General features: G+C 40.3%; 1 protein-coding gene across 4 annotated transcripts in view; it reads left to right on the top strand.

The window, feature by feature from the left end:
* Nucleotides 1-8,582: 8,582 nt before the first annotated feature.
* micu1 (mitochondrial calcium uptake 1) overlaps nt 8,583-17,901 on the top strand; it is a 97,787-nt gene continuing 88,468 nt past the window's right edge. For 2 of the 4 annotated variants that reach the window (XM_012954148.3, XM_012954147.3), the window contains exon 1: nt 8,583-8,793. The gene's annotated coding sequence lies outside the window, so the exon portion shown is untranslated. 4 annotated transcript variants of the gene reach the window in all.

Below are 17,901 nucleotides of genomic sequence, written 5' to 3'. Positions count from 1 at the left end.
TACTTAAATATTCATGATTTATGAAACCTCCGTTTCTGTTATAAATAAAATATACAAAAAAAACCTAGGCATGGAAACTGTGTACCTCTAAATGAAACATAAACAAAATAATAGAAACTGTGATACAATAAAGAATGAGGGGGCCTGTTACACCATCAATTAAATTGCTTCATACAGGTATAGGATCTGTTATCCCAAAACCCATTATCCAGAAAGCTCTGAAGTACAGGAAGGCCATCAACCATAGAGTTCAGGATAAAAAAATAATTCAAATGTTTAAAAATGATTTCCTTTTTTTCTTTAAAAAAAAGTACCTTGCACTTGATCCTAGTAAGGTACAGTACAATGAATCCTTATTGGTGGCCAAACAATCCTACTGGGTTTTTTTAAGCAACTTACAGTACAGAGATCCAAATTAGAGAAAGATCTCTTATCTGGAAAACTCCAGGGCCCAAGCATTCTGGGTAAAATGTCCCATACCAGTATACATTTTAACATACTGCAGTGTTACCCATATTTGCTTGATAGAAATAAGTTAAATTGTCGCTGTGGCAGTGGAGGCAGCAGAGGATTGTAAAAAACATTTGTATAGTAGATATTACTAAGCTATTACTAAATAGTGCCCTAAGATGTGCCCTAGTACCCCTGAACTTAATGCCCTAGAGCGGTGCTGTCCAACTTCTACGGTGCCGAGGGCCGGAATTTCTCTAGCATACATGGTGGAGGGCCGCTAATGGAAGCCAGTTTTGACCACTCCCCTTTTTGAAACCACACCCACTTGAAACCACACCTATTTTATCACAATGGTGGTAGCACAGCAAAATCCCAAATGCTTGGTCCTTACTGTGGGGATATCAACCATCATTCATATGTGAAAGAATTATGCCATATTAAGATATACCCTTAAATTCCATATTCCTCTTCCTCCCCTGTGGATAGCAGAGCAACCCCCAGTACATAATTACACACCTTTGGGACCATTTAATGGCTATTTCCAACTGCTAACAAACTCCCACAACAAACCCCTGCCAGGTTCGCCTCCCACAAGCAGCATAGGGCAAGCAGAGTATGGCACACACAGGCAGCACTCTGCCTGTCCTATGCTGTCTGTGTGTGCCATACTCTGCCTGTCCTACCCTGCCTGTGTGTGCCATACTCTGCCTTCCCTATGCTGCCTCTGTGTGCCATACTCTGCCTGTCCTACCCTGCCTGTGTGTGCCATACTCTGCCTTCCCTATGCTGCCTCTGTGTGCCATGCTCTGCCTGCCCTACCCTGCCTGTGTGTGCCATACTCCGCCTGTCCTATGCTGCCTGTATGTGCCATACTCTGCCTTCCCTACCCTTCCTGTGTGTGCCATACCCTCCCTGCCCTATGCTGCCTGTATGTGCCATACTCTGCCTACAGTACCTATGTCTGAGGTGTGAAGAAGTGAACAATGTGGGTGATTACAGCCTGAGCCTGAGGTGTGAACACTGCAGGGGTTGAACAATGCAGGTATTAAAAGGTGTGAAAAACACAGGGGATTACATTTTTAAACAATACAGAGGGATTACAGCCTGAATCTGAGGTGAGAACCATGCAGGGGGCCATTTAATCTCAGTACTGATACCATTTAAAGCTTACTCAAAGGTAAGCCATCAAAGCAGCCAGACAGGTGGGGGGCCACACAGAGGGGGGTCGTGGGCTGCATGCGGCCCGCGGGCCGCCAGTTGGACAGCACTGCCCTAGAGTTATTGCCATTTCTGATCTGAATACATGGTAGTATTTTAGCTGTAGTTAATACTGTGTCACAGTGCTGGCTGCTGCATAGTTTGTGGTCCACTATTACCCCAAATCCTTGCCAGTTAACCCCATTGCCCAATGAATCTAATGCTATCCCATGTTATGTATATGGTGCATTGTTATTTCTTTTACCCACACGCAACACAACACTTATTTCCATGGACTCTTTGCTGCCACATGCACCACAGACATCCAATCTGTCCGGATGACTTTAAAGAGATTAAGGCACCAAGAATCAACTTTACTGTCTTATATATCTTACATTACTGATATCGCTCAGAAACTGGACACCACTGGGGTTCCCAAAACTACTTAGTATGCACTCTTGATTGTTATTGGAAATGCTGATTGTGCCAGAAATATACAGATACTGGTCAATGGACTAGAGGAATGGAAAAAAACAGGTTTACTTCCCAATAGTATCTATATAATAGTATTGTATTGCATTAACATCATTCTAAGTAAATATTTTGAAGCCATGTGTTATTTGTCAAATCAGACACAGAATTTAATGATTACTATTTTATAGACCAAAGCGAAACTGCCACCTTGCAGGTCAGGTCGGGGTCATCAGCTTAGTAAACGAGAACTCACAAGAGAATATTAGGCTGTGGCAGAAATCAATAGGATTGTGGAATTTCAGCTGAGAATGGCATTTTAACTCAGAAATGGTGATTTATACTTCTTGGGTATTGAAATGTTAACAGTGAATTTGGTCGCAGATTGCATAAGGCTGAAAACAATTAAAACAATGGGTAGCAGAAGAAGACCCTGCTCCACCCAGGGTCAGCCTGGGACACCCAGGGCTAATAGAGCAACAGTTACCAGATTGGGAAATTATCCTGGATATAATGGATTTGTCTAATAGAAATGCTGACTCTGCTAAGGCAATGTCTTTGAAGCAAGCAATCCGTTTATGTTATGCAAAACATACACTATAATATGCTTTTGGTGAATTTATAGTTAATTGCTATATATGTCAGATAGTCACAATTACCCATTATGAAGCCAGTGTACAACTATTAAATTTAGAGCTCCCACAACTGGCAGAGTTGCTAAACACCAGTCATTTGATGGGGCCAACAAATACCTATGTCAGTTCTTCTAATCTAGAATTTCTTGTCTGGTTGGTCCTTGGTAATGTGCATGAAAACATAGCAGAAAGACAACATATTTGAAAAGGGTTTTCCTTTTAGACTGATGTCCCACAGAGCGGTTCAGTTGCCTGTGATAGATCTCTGCTATCTCTGGCGACTAACTGCTCCATAATGCAACAATAGTAGTCACCGGTGGGAAGCCCCTTGCATCGCTTCAGTCTTCTGTGATAGCAGAGATCTATCATGGGCAACTGATCCAGTTTTGGAAGGATGTTCTGCCATTTTAAAAAGGGAAAGCAACAGAAACACCATAAAGCAAAAATATTTTTTTACATTTAACTTACAGATACAAAGTTTGTATCTGGCAATTCAGAACTTACAAATAAACACAATGGTCCTATTTTATACAGTATGTAAAAGTTTTTTATTCTATAGTCTATGAAGGATATTTATCTGTTATCTATAAACCCATACCCTATAGCTCTAATGCTCTATTTAGGGGCTGCTCTCATGGCTACACAATACTTCTGAAGCAAATAAGTTTACCAGTCCAGGGTCACAGAACAGTATATTTAAATGCATGAAAACCCTTTAATTTTTTGGTGTTATTGTGCATTTATGGTGACTGTATTCTTAGGCTGGTGAACTCAGGACACATCCATGTGTATTACCTGCTCCAATATACAAATACAGGTATAGGATCTGTTATCCAGAATGCTCAGGACCTGCGGTTTTCCGGATAAGGGATCTTTTGTAATTTTGATTAGAATTAAGTCTGGTAAAAATCAATTTAATGTTAAATAAACTCAGTAATATTGTATTGCCATCAATATAGATTTTGTCTGGATCAAGTAAATGTTCTGTTTTATTATTACAGAAAAAAGGACATCACTTTAAAAAATTATTTGCTTAAAATGGAGTCTATGGGACCAATTCACTAAAGGTCCATAATGCTTATCACATGCTTTTTTGTGTTAAAAAGCATGCAATAATTAAGTCCCGATTCATCAAAGTCATTTTGCATGCATTAAAAAGTATATTTGCGTATAAGCGTTATTTACCTCGCATTGCGTTAATTAGCAAATAGAAATAGTACTAACTCATGATTCACAAACACATATTAAGTGTTAAACGTGCTAAATATCGCATTAGTCTGTGCAAATATTAACACCTACCTGGGGCAGGCGGTATTTAAAGAAAATTGTGGTTCGTGAGCTTTTGGCAACACAACATGGACTTTGCAGTGGGATTTTTTCAAGTATGTATTGGCCCTAGAAGTGATGCATCCTCCACTTTTCAGGGAAATGGTAATTTTCAGAACAGTAGTTTTCCGAAAGTAATGGTTACGAGTAATATCATGTGCTAATATAGCATGACGCAAAATATATCACACGCAGCGCAAGTAACACACGTGCCGGGAAATAACGCAAGAAAAACAATGCTATAAATAGCACTCGTTTTATCGATCTTTAGTGAATCGGCCCCTATGGGATTTAGCCTTCCAATAATAAGCAACAATATTAACTGTGGAGGCCAGAACCAGGCCATGTAGCCAAACAAATTCCATACTTTTCAACACTGGTTTAATATCTGTCAAGGGAAAACAAATGAACCTGTCTCTGTACATTTAGTTGCGTGTGCTTATAGTGATGCTTCACTGTGTTTTACTGTTATTGAATCCGGGGCATCCCTCATGAGAGAGAGGGTCACTGGGAGATCTTAGTGATTGGGAGGTCTGATAGATCCATCATTTGGGCATCTCATAAAATGTCTATGATTTATAATCTGCAGCAATATTGGAAAAGTTCCTTGTTTGGATTATCATTTATTTGCTCCGTGCTTTGCTTGTCATATGCTGTTTTCTTTACTGCTCTTTTCCTCTAAAAAAGCATTAAAACATGTGGGCAAAGAGAATCCATCTTCCAAATCTCATACATCTCCCCTTTGCTATTTTTCCAAGCACCCAAAACACCATTATCTTAAAATGAGCTGACCTGGTTTACTACTTGCTCTCTTGTCTATACTTCAAAAAGTGTCTTATTTGATCTGACGGGGTTGCATTATGCACACGTATCCGAGAAAACAAATACTACTGTAACCATATTTTGGCTGGTATTTGCCAATATCTAGCTAGAGGGTATGAGCATGGGAACATGTGACTGAAACACACAGGATAGGCCTTCACAAATGGAAAGAAATGCAGTTATAAGTTGCTGAACTGCAACTCTCCACTGCCAGGTGTATAGGATGGAATAATCGACTGCAGAGGTTCTTTTAAGATGAATTATAACTTGATTTATTTATGAAATACTCAGCAGATGCAGGGTGAATACGCATAGCAGTGAGGTATAGTTGTACAATGCCAGATGCAGTTGCAATGCAAGCAAAATGTTGTAGCACCAACTTGGAGCCTGATGTGGGAAAATAGGGTGTCCACCTTAACTGGCCCAGATCCCTACAGCCAACTGTGGCTCAGGGTTTAGAAATAGCCTTAATCCCATGTCAGAACTGCGGTCCCTACAATGAGGCAGCAGAGCCTGGGGTGTACTAAACCCATTAAATTCTCCTTTGTTGGAGCACACAGCAGCTCTTGCTAAATAACCCTGAGCTAAGTCACACCCCTATTACAGAGGTCTAACCTGCAAATGACTTCACCTCATTCACAGGGTCCCTGCTCCCTGACTTAGATCACTAGTAGGATGGCTTCCTCTAGGGCACAGGCTTCTGGGCCTAGTTGGGTCCCAGGCTTAATGTAGCACCACCTTTTGCTGGTGAGAGGAAGGCCAAAGAGGAAGTGCTTACACCCTGCATAACACTATAGTACAGTGTGCAGGAAGTTGTCATCCTATCTACGGGCCAAAAATTGTACAGATGCAAATATCTAAAGGCTAAGGCTAGGACCATAGGGAGTGTTAACCCTATGGGTCCCTACACTACTTTTTCAGGAAGTTATGAAGGGTAGAAACCAAATCAATATTTTGTATTAAGTCAGTTAGTCAGTACCTTATTAATGAGTACCTTATCAAAGCTGACTAATCAATCAAGTTAAAGCGTAATAAACACCCAAACTAATGCATTAAAGCTCAATCCACTTTTCATATAATTAAAGGAAACATAATCTATATTCCAAAAAGAATGTATTTTTATTGCATTATCCATAAGAAGAAATTGAACTTGTTCTTAAAGTTACATCATTTAATCTTTAATGTATGATTAATAAAAACAACCTTAGAAGGGAAAGTCATAAAACTAAAAAGTACTACATTTATCAAATTGTAAAAATGAAAAAAAGTTTTTTGTTTTAAATTAAACAAAACAAGTTGCACTTTGCAGTCAGGTGCACCTACTTTGGTTTTCTGTTAAACCTTTTGTTTTGTTCATTGCATACAATATGAGCACACAGCCATACCCTTAAAGAAGAAGGAAAGCTAATAAAGGCTAATAAAGAGTTAATCTCAAGCTGCAGGCATACATTCAGTTCTCTCAATAGTGCCCTTAAGTCTCCCCATATTTCTCCCATTCAGATGATCAGAAGCCTCATAGGAAAAAAAGAAAGGTCCCATAATGCCTCCCTCCTGCACCGAGACCCCTGTACATGCCCAGTCTGTAAGACTATGGGGCTGATTTACTAATCCACGAATCCGAATCCCGAATGGGAAAAAATCGGATTGGAAACGAACATTTTGCGACTTTTTCGTAAATTGTGGCGACTTTTTCATAGCCGTTACGACTTGCACGAATTGTCGCAACTTTTTCGTAGCCGTTACGACTTGCACGAATTGTCGCGACTTTTTCGTATTGAGCGCTCGTAAACGGTGGGCAAACGGCTACAAAAAAGTCGCGACAATTCGCGCAAGTCGTAACGGCTACGAAAAAGTCGCTACAATTCGCGCAAGTCATAACGGCTACGTTAAAAGGCGCAAAATACCGATCATTACGAAAAAAACGCATTGGACGCTTTCGATCTGTTCGTGGATTAGTAAATCGGCCCCTATGAGTCAGCTTCCTGCTGATTGGCTCAGCTCACACATTCCTAAGGGGGAGGGAGTTCTTAGCATTCTTATGGGGGGGAGGGAGCAGGAGAGAGGAGAGAGCTGTGTGTCTCTGGCACAGGAAAACAAAGAGACAACAAATCCTGTTTCTTTTGACAGAAAACTCAGTGCGGGGTTTCTGTGAGTGCTTATGGCTGTATTAACATAGACCTTTCTGATAAAGCTTACTTAGTTTTTACCTTTCCTCCTTTAATTTTGTGTCACTAAAATTATTAGAGGTCTAGAATACTGGGCAGAGAACAAAGGGGGGGATATACTTGTAAGTTAACTGGTCATTGCTGTGGCCGTGAAAACAAATATATAGTATTGTATACTATGGCACAAAGGGAGTGATGGTGGCCTAATCAAATTATGGATACTTAGGGGCAGATTTACAAAAACTACATAATTTCTCATTTTGCTCAAGTTGCTGCGAGAAAAGTCGTAAAAAACGAAACTGTTGCCGGGAAAATCCAGACTTTATCAAACTAAAAAAAGTGGTGTTTTCGCACAAAGCCCAGTGAGGAAAGGGAAGGGACCTTTGCCATTGACTTTTACATGAAGTTGGCAAGTTTAACCTGGCAAATTGTTAAATTCGGATTTTTAAGCGTTTAGAATAGGGTTGCCGGACAGCCTGGTTTTCGAAAGGCCTGCCCGGGTCAAAACCTCAGTAACATTGACCCAGCAATTGGCATCATAGCCCTGCCCCTGTGACTTCACAGCTCCGCCTCCTCCCCTCCTCGCGACATCACAGCCCCACTCCTTTCCACCCATGATCAGCGCTGGATTTGTCTTGCCGGCGCCCCTAGGCCCCCCCCTATGCGCGAACGTGCAGCCACCCCGTGCGAACCCTCCCAGCTGCGAGTGCAAGTGCACATGCACAAACATTTAAAGTCCCATAAGGAGTAGTGGGGAGAGGTCCCCATTGCTCTGTATGGGAGCCAAATTTAAAAATTATTTTGAGGCAGGGCGGCATGCCGCCCCTAAATTTGTGGCCTCGCCACAAATCCGGGCCTGCCCATGATGCTAAGAAAGCCAGCAGAGGTGGCTTGGGTGGGGGTAAATGGGCCCCTTTATAGCCGTCGGCTGTCAATCTTGGAATACAGGATTTGTTCTGGATACTCTGCTTGAAGCAGTGCATGTATGCAATCACCAGCATATAATGTTACCCATTACCACACTTATTCCTCAAACCCTGCATAAGGCACACTGTCTGTTGGCTCCTTAAGAATGCAATTTTTTTTTCTTTTCTGTGGTGAAAGATTACAATGAGGTATTTATGAAAGCAGCAAAATAAGCAACTTAAAGTGCAATTTTCAGGCTCAAATTCCAGCATCATTGTGGCCATGTTTTTGTACACAATGCGTCCAAATGTGCGTTTTTAAAAACTGCTACTATGGTGTTTCTTTTGGTGTAAGTCTACCTATCTAGCTGTCTCCGCAGCTTATTTAAAAAAGCAATGGCAAAAAAGTTTAAAAGATACCTTCAGACATTACATAAGTATGTAAATAGTATTCCCACACAACAAATATCATTTTCTTTTTTTATCTCTTATGTCTCAAAAACACAGGGACTAGAACAATGACTGCCTGGCTCGCCTTGTCAGATGTCATGTCCCACTGTCCGCTCTAAATAAAGCTTTCTTGGATTGAACGCGTCCCTGCTTAGCGTTTGGGGCTGTAGGGAGTTGTAGTCCAGGCAATTTTCACAGTAGCTGCGGGTGTGTCTCACAAGCAGTGGTTCGGGCAGGAACGTGATCCGGAGCGGGAGTTGCTGTTCCAATACGAACGTTCCAGGGCCGGGTTTCTTCTCCAGCCCGAGGTTGGTAGGAGAGTCCGGAAGAAGTCAAAGGCTTACGGTGGCCATCAAGTCGCACAGACAGGTACCGTACAGAAAGTAGTGGTTGCTGCTGAGGGGTAGTGTGTATGTGGCTGTAGTTCATTGAAAAGACGTGTAATGGAAGGGTCTGTGTTTTATACTGACCAACTGCATGTGAGACTGTACAGCCCGGAGTGCTATAGCATTATCTAGCCTTAATGTACTGCCGTGCCTGGAATCTTAGTTGTTAAATATGAATACAAATATGTTTTTGTTCTTTCCATAAATAAATATTTGTCTATTCTCCGGTTAGTGAGACTGTAATAGCAGTGTAATACTCAGTGTACTAGGCGATCTATGCAGCAGGCTGGAGCTGACAGTTATGTGCAATGGTTTCTCTGCATCCCAGTGACACAGCAGGAGGAAACACCTTCATGTATATACAGGTATGGGACCCCTTATCCAGAATGCATGAGACCTGGTGCTTCCAGATAAGGGGTCTTTCCGTAATTTGGATCAACATAAATTAACATTTCGGCCCTGCTAAGAGAACCTTTCTCAAGACATCCATCTCAAAAGGAAAAGGTCCTGTTAGCAGGAGCGAAATGTTGACAAACTAATAAAAATTTTTTCACTCATTTGTGAGTGCTCCATTTTTTCATATGGATATTCATTCCTCTTGGATGCGCCTGGGCCATTTTCCTCTTTTTTTGGGAATGCGTTACTACTGTTTGTTTATATTTATATACTTAGGGGCTGATTTAATAATCCACGAACGGATTGAAAGCGTTCAAATGCGTTTTTTTCGTAATGATCTGTATTTTGCAATTTTTTCGCGACTTTTTCGTAGCCGCTACGACTTGCGCGAATTGTCGAAACTTTTTCGTAGCCGTCGCGAAAAAATCGGAAAGGTTTGCCCGCCGTTTACTAGCGCTCAATCCGAAAAAGTCGCGACAATTCGCGCAAGTCGTAACAGCTATGAAAAAGTTGCGACAATTCACGCAAGTCGGAACGGCTACGAAAAAGTCGCGGCGGCGACGAAAAAAATCGCAAAAATTACGAAAAAGTTGCAAAATTTTTGTTTCCAATCCAATTATTTCCCATTCGGGGTTCAGATTCGTGGATTAGTGAATCAGCCCCTTAGAATTAGATTTAGAGATGTCAGCTTGGCCTTGTATGGTCTGGAACCTCTTGGTGATTGTTAAAGGAACAGTAACACCAAAAAATGAAAGTGTATAAAAGTAACTAAAATATAATGTGCTGCTGCCCTGCACTGGTAAAAGTTGTGTGTTTACTACAGAAAGTCTACTATAATTTATATAAATAAGCTGCTATGTAGCCATGGAGGCAGCCATTCAAAGGAGAAAAGGCACAGGCACATAGCAGATAACAGATAAAACACTATTGTATTATACAGAGCTTATCTGTTATCTACTATGTAACCTGTGCCTTTTCTCCTTTTTCCAGCTTGAATGGCTGCCCCCGTGGCTACACAGCAGCTTATTATATCAATTATAGTAGTGTTACTGTAGCAAACACACCAGTTTTACCAGTGCAGGGCAACAGTGCATTATATTTTTATTACTTTAAAGCGCTTTCATTTTTTGGTGTTACTGTTCCTTTAATAGTGTTAAATCTTTTACAACACAGAGGGAATATTTTATTCTCTCTCTATATAAATGATCATATACCTCCTACTTCAGTTTAATACACTATTAGAAGTCACTGAGAAGTTCCTTGACCATGTTAAAGCATGATACTACAGGCGGAGTGTTTTATATAGAAACATCAAGGTGATTTCTTGTATAAAGAAGTATATTATCCTTTATAAACTTTAGTTCTCCCATGTTAGTGGTGCTATTGTCACTAATATAGAATTGCAGTCTGTATTGAACTGACAGTGCTTCCACTTATTAGTCTCACCTATGAATTTGTATTTTTCCCCATTCTCTGTATTGTGTATACCATGTACAGTGTCTTTTATTCCCCACCACTACTTTTCCATGGAGAAATATGGTACCCTGTTTCTTACAATTAGTTTATTGGTGTGCACAAGAAATTTAGCATTTAATACATAAGTTTTGTACTGTACATGCCAGTTTTTCAAAAGTGTGCACATGATTTTAAAAAGTGCGCACAAGAAATTTTTGGAGCACACAGCCAAAAATAAATTAGAGGGAACATTGATTCCAGCAAACAAAACAATTGCAACAAAGGGTAAAGGGAGTGTAGTTCCATAACTACCTATTCTGCTGTAGTCCTCTCTCTCCAGCCCCCCCATAGTGGTGCAATACAGGCCAGAAGGGGGTGGAGGGGGATAGGGACTGTTCATGCAGCCCCTATAACCCCCCACAAAAAGAAAAAATCTTCTAAAGAGGTTCTGGCGAGAATAGCCTTTCATCCCCTTCACCTACAAAACCTGCAGACTAGGTAGTTATACCACTGCGGGGGGGTAGGTGGGTTATATACTGATAATCTAGTTATCTACCTCTCAAAGCACAAATATTGAGCAATACTTCAGTAGCCATGTTTCACTCAAGGAATAAAAAGAAAAAATACAGGCAACCATGCTATGTGTTTGTAACTTTAATTTTAAGATGTCAGAATGATTCATTTATAAGGATATCATTTAAATAGTGTGTGTCACTAGAAAATGATAATACTGTAAATTATACAGTGCCTTTCAAAAGAATTTCAAAGCCTGCACTACAATTTTGTTTTCTGTGATATTTTACTTTTTAATGTTACATTGTTTAAAAATCTTAAAAGACATAAAACTGAAATATGCTGTTTGCATCAGTGCCCAAATAATTAATGGCAAGAATGCTTCAGGCTTTGCACCTAGGTGGCTAGCACAGGGCCGCCATCAGAAATCACGGGCCCCCTCACAACAAAATTTTCTGGGCCCCCCTCCTCCCATTCCCCCAATGGCCCCTCCCCCAGTGACCCCTCCCATCAATACAAACAACACACAGACATTGGTAGCCAAGGCCCCCCTAAAACATTTGTGGCCAGGGGTTACATTTTGCATTGGTGCCAGAGCAGGTGCCCCTTAAAACATTGCTAGCCAGCCCAGGGCCCCCTAAAACATTGGTGGTCCTCCCCCAAATACTATGGCCCGCTACCGCTGCTTCCTCCCACTCCCCCCGCATCCTTTAGCTCCCCTGCCAGTATCCCCCTGCTTCCTCCAGGGCTCCCCAAGCATTCTCCAGCTCTCCCCAGCATCCTGCTGCTTTCTCCTGGGCCCCCCCCAAAGCATCCTCCAGCTCCCCCCCATCCATCCTTCAGCTCCCCCCAGCATCCTCTAGGGCCCCACTATATAAAGTACTGTCCCCTGGTACTGCCCCGCTATAAAGTACTGTCCCCTGGTACTGCCCCGCTATAAAGTACTGTCCCCTGGTACTGCCCCGTTATAAAGTACTGTCCCCTGGTACTGCCCCACTATAAAGTATTGCCCCCTGGTACTGCCCCACTATATAGTACTGCCCCGCTATAAAGTATCAGGACATAACGGAGGACGCCGGCAGAGATAGGGCCCGGAATTGACTAAAGGGGGCCCGAGCTAGGAAAACTCTAGCACGGCCGTGTCCCCTTTAAAGTTAGAAACGTCCGGGCCTGGGACGACTGTACCCCCGGTGCCCCCCTGATGGCGGCCCTGGGCGAGCAGGTTGGGAAAGCATTGCGCAGAGTGTTCGTTGCATGGAACTTGTGCACCTCACTGCAGGATCCCAACGGCACAGCGCAATCTGAATAACTTGTTGGTTCAGTGGTGCATGTTCTGGTGCCATTTTGTGAGAGAAGAAATTAAAATGTTCCTTCAAGCTTTATGTTATGTAAGGAATAAAAACATTTGAGCTCTGTACATGTGTTTAAGCTTTAGTAACCTATTCAAATGGTTTAAGCTGTTTGGATTGGGTGGGCCAAGGAATTCAGTGACTGGTTAGCTGTTAACTGAGGCCACAGATTGTGGTAGATGCCTCTAGTTTGCGAAGACAAAAATAATCCTATGCAAAACTCCAATTTGTATGAGAAATTAAAGTTTCCTTATTGAGTTCAAAATGGTATTTTAACCATTTCCTGGATCAACATTTATACAGTAAATTTGTACATATGTAAACACGTGGATTTGTGCATATTTGTCTCAGTTTAAAAAACAGTGCTGTATCTACTGTGGATGCAGGAGGTGCTACTGCTCCTGTCAGAGCAGCAATAAGGCATATGGGTGCCAGGGCAATTTCTGTAGATTGTGGGAGCGCGAGTCTGGAGCGAATGCTAGGCTATTGCACCTGGGCCCCTCCGCAGCTAGTTAAGCCACTGTTCCAAAAAGTGACGTGCCACCTGAAACTGCATTTGCCATTATTACTTATTTGTACTTTATTTGTATTTTATTACTTATTTTATTATTGTTTGGAGATAATTTTTTTGATGTAAATAAAAGGGAAGATAAACAATCTTTTTTTCCTAATGTAAAGTAGGTCTTTGTATCTTCTGGGAGGATATGTTGGTGAAAGAGTATGGGAAATATTATTTGGGAAGCTTAGGATCTGGGGTTGTCTAGATAAGGGCACTTTCCATAATATTGAGTACTATACATTATATAACAATAACATTGGAGTTTTATAATTAAATAAAATATATTCCCAAGTATCTTTCCAATACAAAGAATATATTAGTTAAACATTTTAGTTTTAATTCAGACCCTAGAAACAGTGTAGCATAACATTGACATTTCTTTTATTATGTAAATAAAAGAAATGTGGTAGATTACCCTCTTAACATCAAGTACAAGGTACTGTTTTACTGTATTTTTGCAGGATGAAGCAAACAATTAATAGTTTGTTAAAAGGGCTCCTTTTGTAGCAGTATGGTGGGGGCTAATAGAGCCAGCCTATTTCTTATAAGATTTTCCACCATCTTTAATAAAAGGGGGAATATACCATATAATGTAAAATTGCTTCTGCTGTGCACTTTTGTAATTTCCATTAATTATGTTAATTTTTTTCTTCTTTATTTATTTTTTTTTTCCCAAACAGGTGAAATAGAATTGAACAGCTGAGAAATATAAAAGGCAGTCTTTAGATTTTTGGAAGCAGTGCTAAGACCAAGTTTAGAATTTGGGGCATATTTCATAAATATGACCCTAAAATCAATGCTATGCAAGTATAGAGAGCTGTGAAATTTCCCTCTGGCAACCTGTGAAAAACTCTTTATATGTCATTAGAATTGCAAAAATCTCATAGTTCTAACAGTGCAAGGACAATGAATTTAAAGCTTATACTGACTTGGCTGGGTACAGCAACACACATAAGGAGAACCAAAAACAGAATCTGCTTTTATCATCATCAATTTGTTCATAGTTTGGAGCTGGGGGTTTCAGGGGCAAGCAGTTTAAAGCTCCATCTTGTGGTTACAGAAGTAAACTGCAGCCTAAAAGCAAGTGCGAAAATAAACAAGTGAAGATTAACTTGAAAGCCTTCAGCCTTTGCTAAATTGAAACTATCAACACCCTGATGGCTAATTCAGAAAACTGTTAGATATTCTCAGCAACTGTTGGGGTTGGAGATTCTTGAGATAAGTACAAAATAGATAGCCAGTGACTTGGCAGTTATTGAATGTGAGGTCTTAAGTGAAGCATATAATGTGAAAATTGTCTTGGTAATTATATAATTGTATAAAATATATAAGATAAACAGTTGGGTAAACATATGAACATGTAATTTGCCTGTTTTAAGTGCCTGTTATAATAACCATTGACAGCCTTTTATGGAATGCAGGGCCTATAATTAAAATCGTAAAGACTTTTGTTACTTGGCTTTTTGGTTCTTTTTTTAGCCAGTGGAGCAGTGATTGTGACTCTGCAGTTTGTTTATTTCAATGGAATCTTTCTGACGTGTTTCAGGCAGATCCAGATACCAGACTGCATGGCCACATTCAGCTCCTACAGATGGGTGCCAGAGTGCCTGAAAAATCCCTGTTAAACTAGACACTTAAAAAGTTATTCAACTGCACATTCATCCCTTTAAGTTGCCACAGTTCACCCCCCCATTCATCCCTTTAACTTGCCACAGTTCACCACCTCAAGTTTATATATCGTACAGGTCCTGGGTTGCTTGCACAGCTACCAGAAAATATGCAGTATCACTGGTCCACCAATCACAGTAATGTTCTTGTGTATATACCATTATAGAGGCTTCAAAAAGGCTGGATTTCAAGGGGTAGTCAGACTTGACGTTAACATTACTGTTATGAAATTTTGCAGTTAGTCTTCATTTTTTTAATTTAGTTTTTACATTTGCAACTCTCAAGCTTGAAATCTCAACTGGAATTGTGGTGTTAGGGCTTCATTGCCTTGGTAACTTGGCAGCAGTTTTGAAATCAGACTAAAAGATTAATAGAAAAAGGCCAGAAAAGAAAGATAAGCAAATAAGATAAAAATAAAAATAAACCATCAGAGCGAAGAAACACGCTGCAATTAATAGCCACAACTTTCTAAAAAGTTGCGGCGACTAAGCTTCGCAGCGAATCTGCGCAGGCGATTAGTTGCAGCAACTTATGCTCTAACCTATTGTGGGAAAGTCGCTGTGATTATTCGCCATGACTGTGGCGTCTCATCGCTGCATGTGTCTTCGCCCTCACAGTTGGTCTGTTATTTGGTTTTGAAGCCAGGTAGCATTTTCAGTTGGCTAAATAAGCAGAATTGAAGCTCTATTAAAAAAACCATAGAAAATAAAGAAGACCAACTGAAAAGTTGGAAGTCCATCTTTAACATGGCATCCAAACCAAAATTTTGCAAATAGCCCCACACAACACAGAAACCCCTAATATACCTATCACTGTAATCTGTTCCTTCAAAAAGTATAAATAAATACCATTTTTATTCTGAAATCCAGCTGCAAAAGAGTTCTCTTTATGCATCATTTGACATCCTGGCAATGGAGAAGGGACTAAAACATTTATGTTACAATTTGTAAAAACTTCTCAACAGCTTACAAACACAATGCAGGAACTACATAACCCAAAATGCATTTTACTGTGATGTTCCTTTTCTTATTGACATCCCATGTGCAATTGTGGGATTTGAAGCATTCAGGATGGAGGCTGGTTAAAGATAGTCTCAAAGTAGTCAGCCAGATCAGCAGGAGAACGGGAGCTAGGCTTAGGTAACTGTTCAAACCCATATTAATAAAATCATGAAAAGGCGGTATAGCCACATATTTTTTAATTGATGTATATGAAACTTCCTAATTTAACAATGCCTTAGTTACAGATGTAGTAACCAGTAGTTTAGTAACGATGACACAACCTCTGGCTTTGTTTTATAAATAATAATATTGATATTATTATAGATATAACTCCCACAGGTGATGAAATGTTGAATTTTATTTGTGTTTTATTTTATTTATTCTGGTGATATTATTGCATTTTAGCAATTTTACACTTTCACTGCCAGGAGAAAGCTGCTATTTGTATTAGGAAAATGTGATGGTGCTGGCGAATGGAGGGGATATATGCAGTACAAATGGTGTGGTTTGGGTGGGGAATATGTGCCCAATTTATATACATTGCAGGAAAATGTAGGGATTATATGTCCTTTAATGTTTAAAAGACTTTTTAGTAGACTTAAGGGATAGAGATCCAAATTATTGAAAGACCCCCTATCCAAAAAGTCCCGATCATTCTGGATAAAAGGTCCCATACCTGTATTGGGAATTGGTGTACTCAGGAAACATGGAGCAAAACCTTCACCAGAGGCATTTTCTGGCCAGGGCTTTCTTTGATCAGCTCCAAATCTACTTCTAGGAAAAGAAGTCAATGCTTAGTAAATTTATAGGAAAGAGCCAGATATGTGAATCCGATGAGTTGTTTTTTTTTTTACAAGTATGATTGGAGAATTAAAGCGGAGCTCAGGTTTTCATCTATGTGATTTAGAGTCCTGTTCTTTGTCATTGTCTAAGAGCCATTACACAGAAAAAAGATCAAGTGTTTGAGTGACAGAACATTTTGGTAGCTGCTATAAAATTTCTCAGTAATTGTAAGTCAATTTCTTTACATTTCTTGTGGTTTGTTAAGGCTCTGAGACATTAACCATGTCTAGGCGCTCTAGACTGTCTGCTCAGTGACAATTATAATCTGGAGCTGAATTGTGTGGTATCATTTCCAGCTGGAATATATGACCATTTACGTTATATGACACCAGAGTGATAGCTTTGATTTCAGTTTAAACAAAATTAGTTATTATGATGTATCAATTAGGGGAGTTCCTCTTCGATGCCATTGATACCTGCTCTGCATGACAGAGTGCTCATCACTCAGCATATGACATTAAGTGCTCTGTAGTCCCCTGCTGCTGAATTCTTTCCATTTTCCATCACTGCAGCTCCCACTGGAAATGCACACCTGGTCCTCCCCAGGTCTGGCCCAACTAACTGATATTGAAAGGAAAATTATATGCAAGGGTAAGAACAGAGATTTGGTCACATATAAAAGCAGTATTGATTAGGTACAAAGTTGATGTGGTTAATAGTAAAACAGAAGATATATTAAGTTTTGGGGGGTTTAAGAATGAGAACTGAAGCAGTTTAGATCTTAGGCTAATGTGCCACGGAGCAAGTTACTCGCCCACGATAGATCTCTGCTGCTTCGGGCAACTAACCACTCCGAAATGCCTTTCCACTGGCAATAATAGTAATTGCTGGTAGAAAGGCCTTCCATATCACTTCAGCTTTCTGAAGTTCTGCAAAGTTTTCTGCAGGAGGAAACTTTGTGCAACTTTGGAAAGCTGAAGTGATGCATGGGCCTTTCCACCGGCCTATGAAATGATAATAGATGTACCTTTTTTATTTTTTCAAATTACACTTAAACTGGCCTTACATGTATTGAAAATGTCGTACAAAACAATTTTTGTGTGAATTTTACAGTTTTTGGTACATGCATGGAGCCTACCAATTCTGACCAGTATCCTTTGTTTATAGTTTGTTTCTGGTGCATCAGCAGATTAGGAGTCTTTTCTGTGTAGGCTGATGTCCCATGGAGGCAGGCAAATTAGATAACTACTAGTATTTTTTTCATCATGCTGCAAGTAGAAACAAACATCTGGTTGCCATAGGTTACTGCCTAGGTGTAAAATTGCTCAGTGTTGATAAATGGTCCCCAGGCACAATAACTCTGAAGT

This window comes from Xenopus tropicalis, chromosome 7 (genome assembly GCF_000004195.4).
Source record: "Xenopus tropicalis strain Nigerian chromosome 7, UCB_Xtro_10.0, whole genome shotgun sequence".
Taxonomy (NCBI): Eukaryota; Metazoa; Chordata; class Amphibia; order Anura; family Pipidae; genus Xenopus; species Xenopus tropicalis.
Note: the sequence above shows the minus strand (reverse complement) of the source record. Positions and strands in the feature narration are given on the sequence as shown.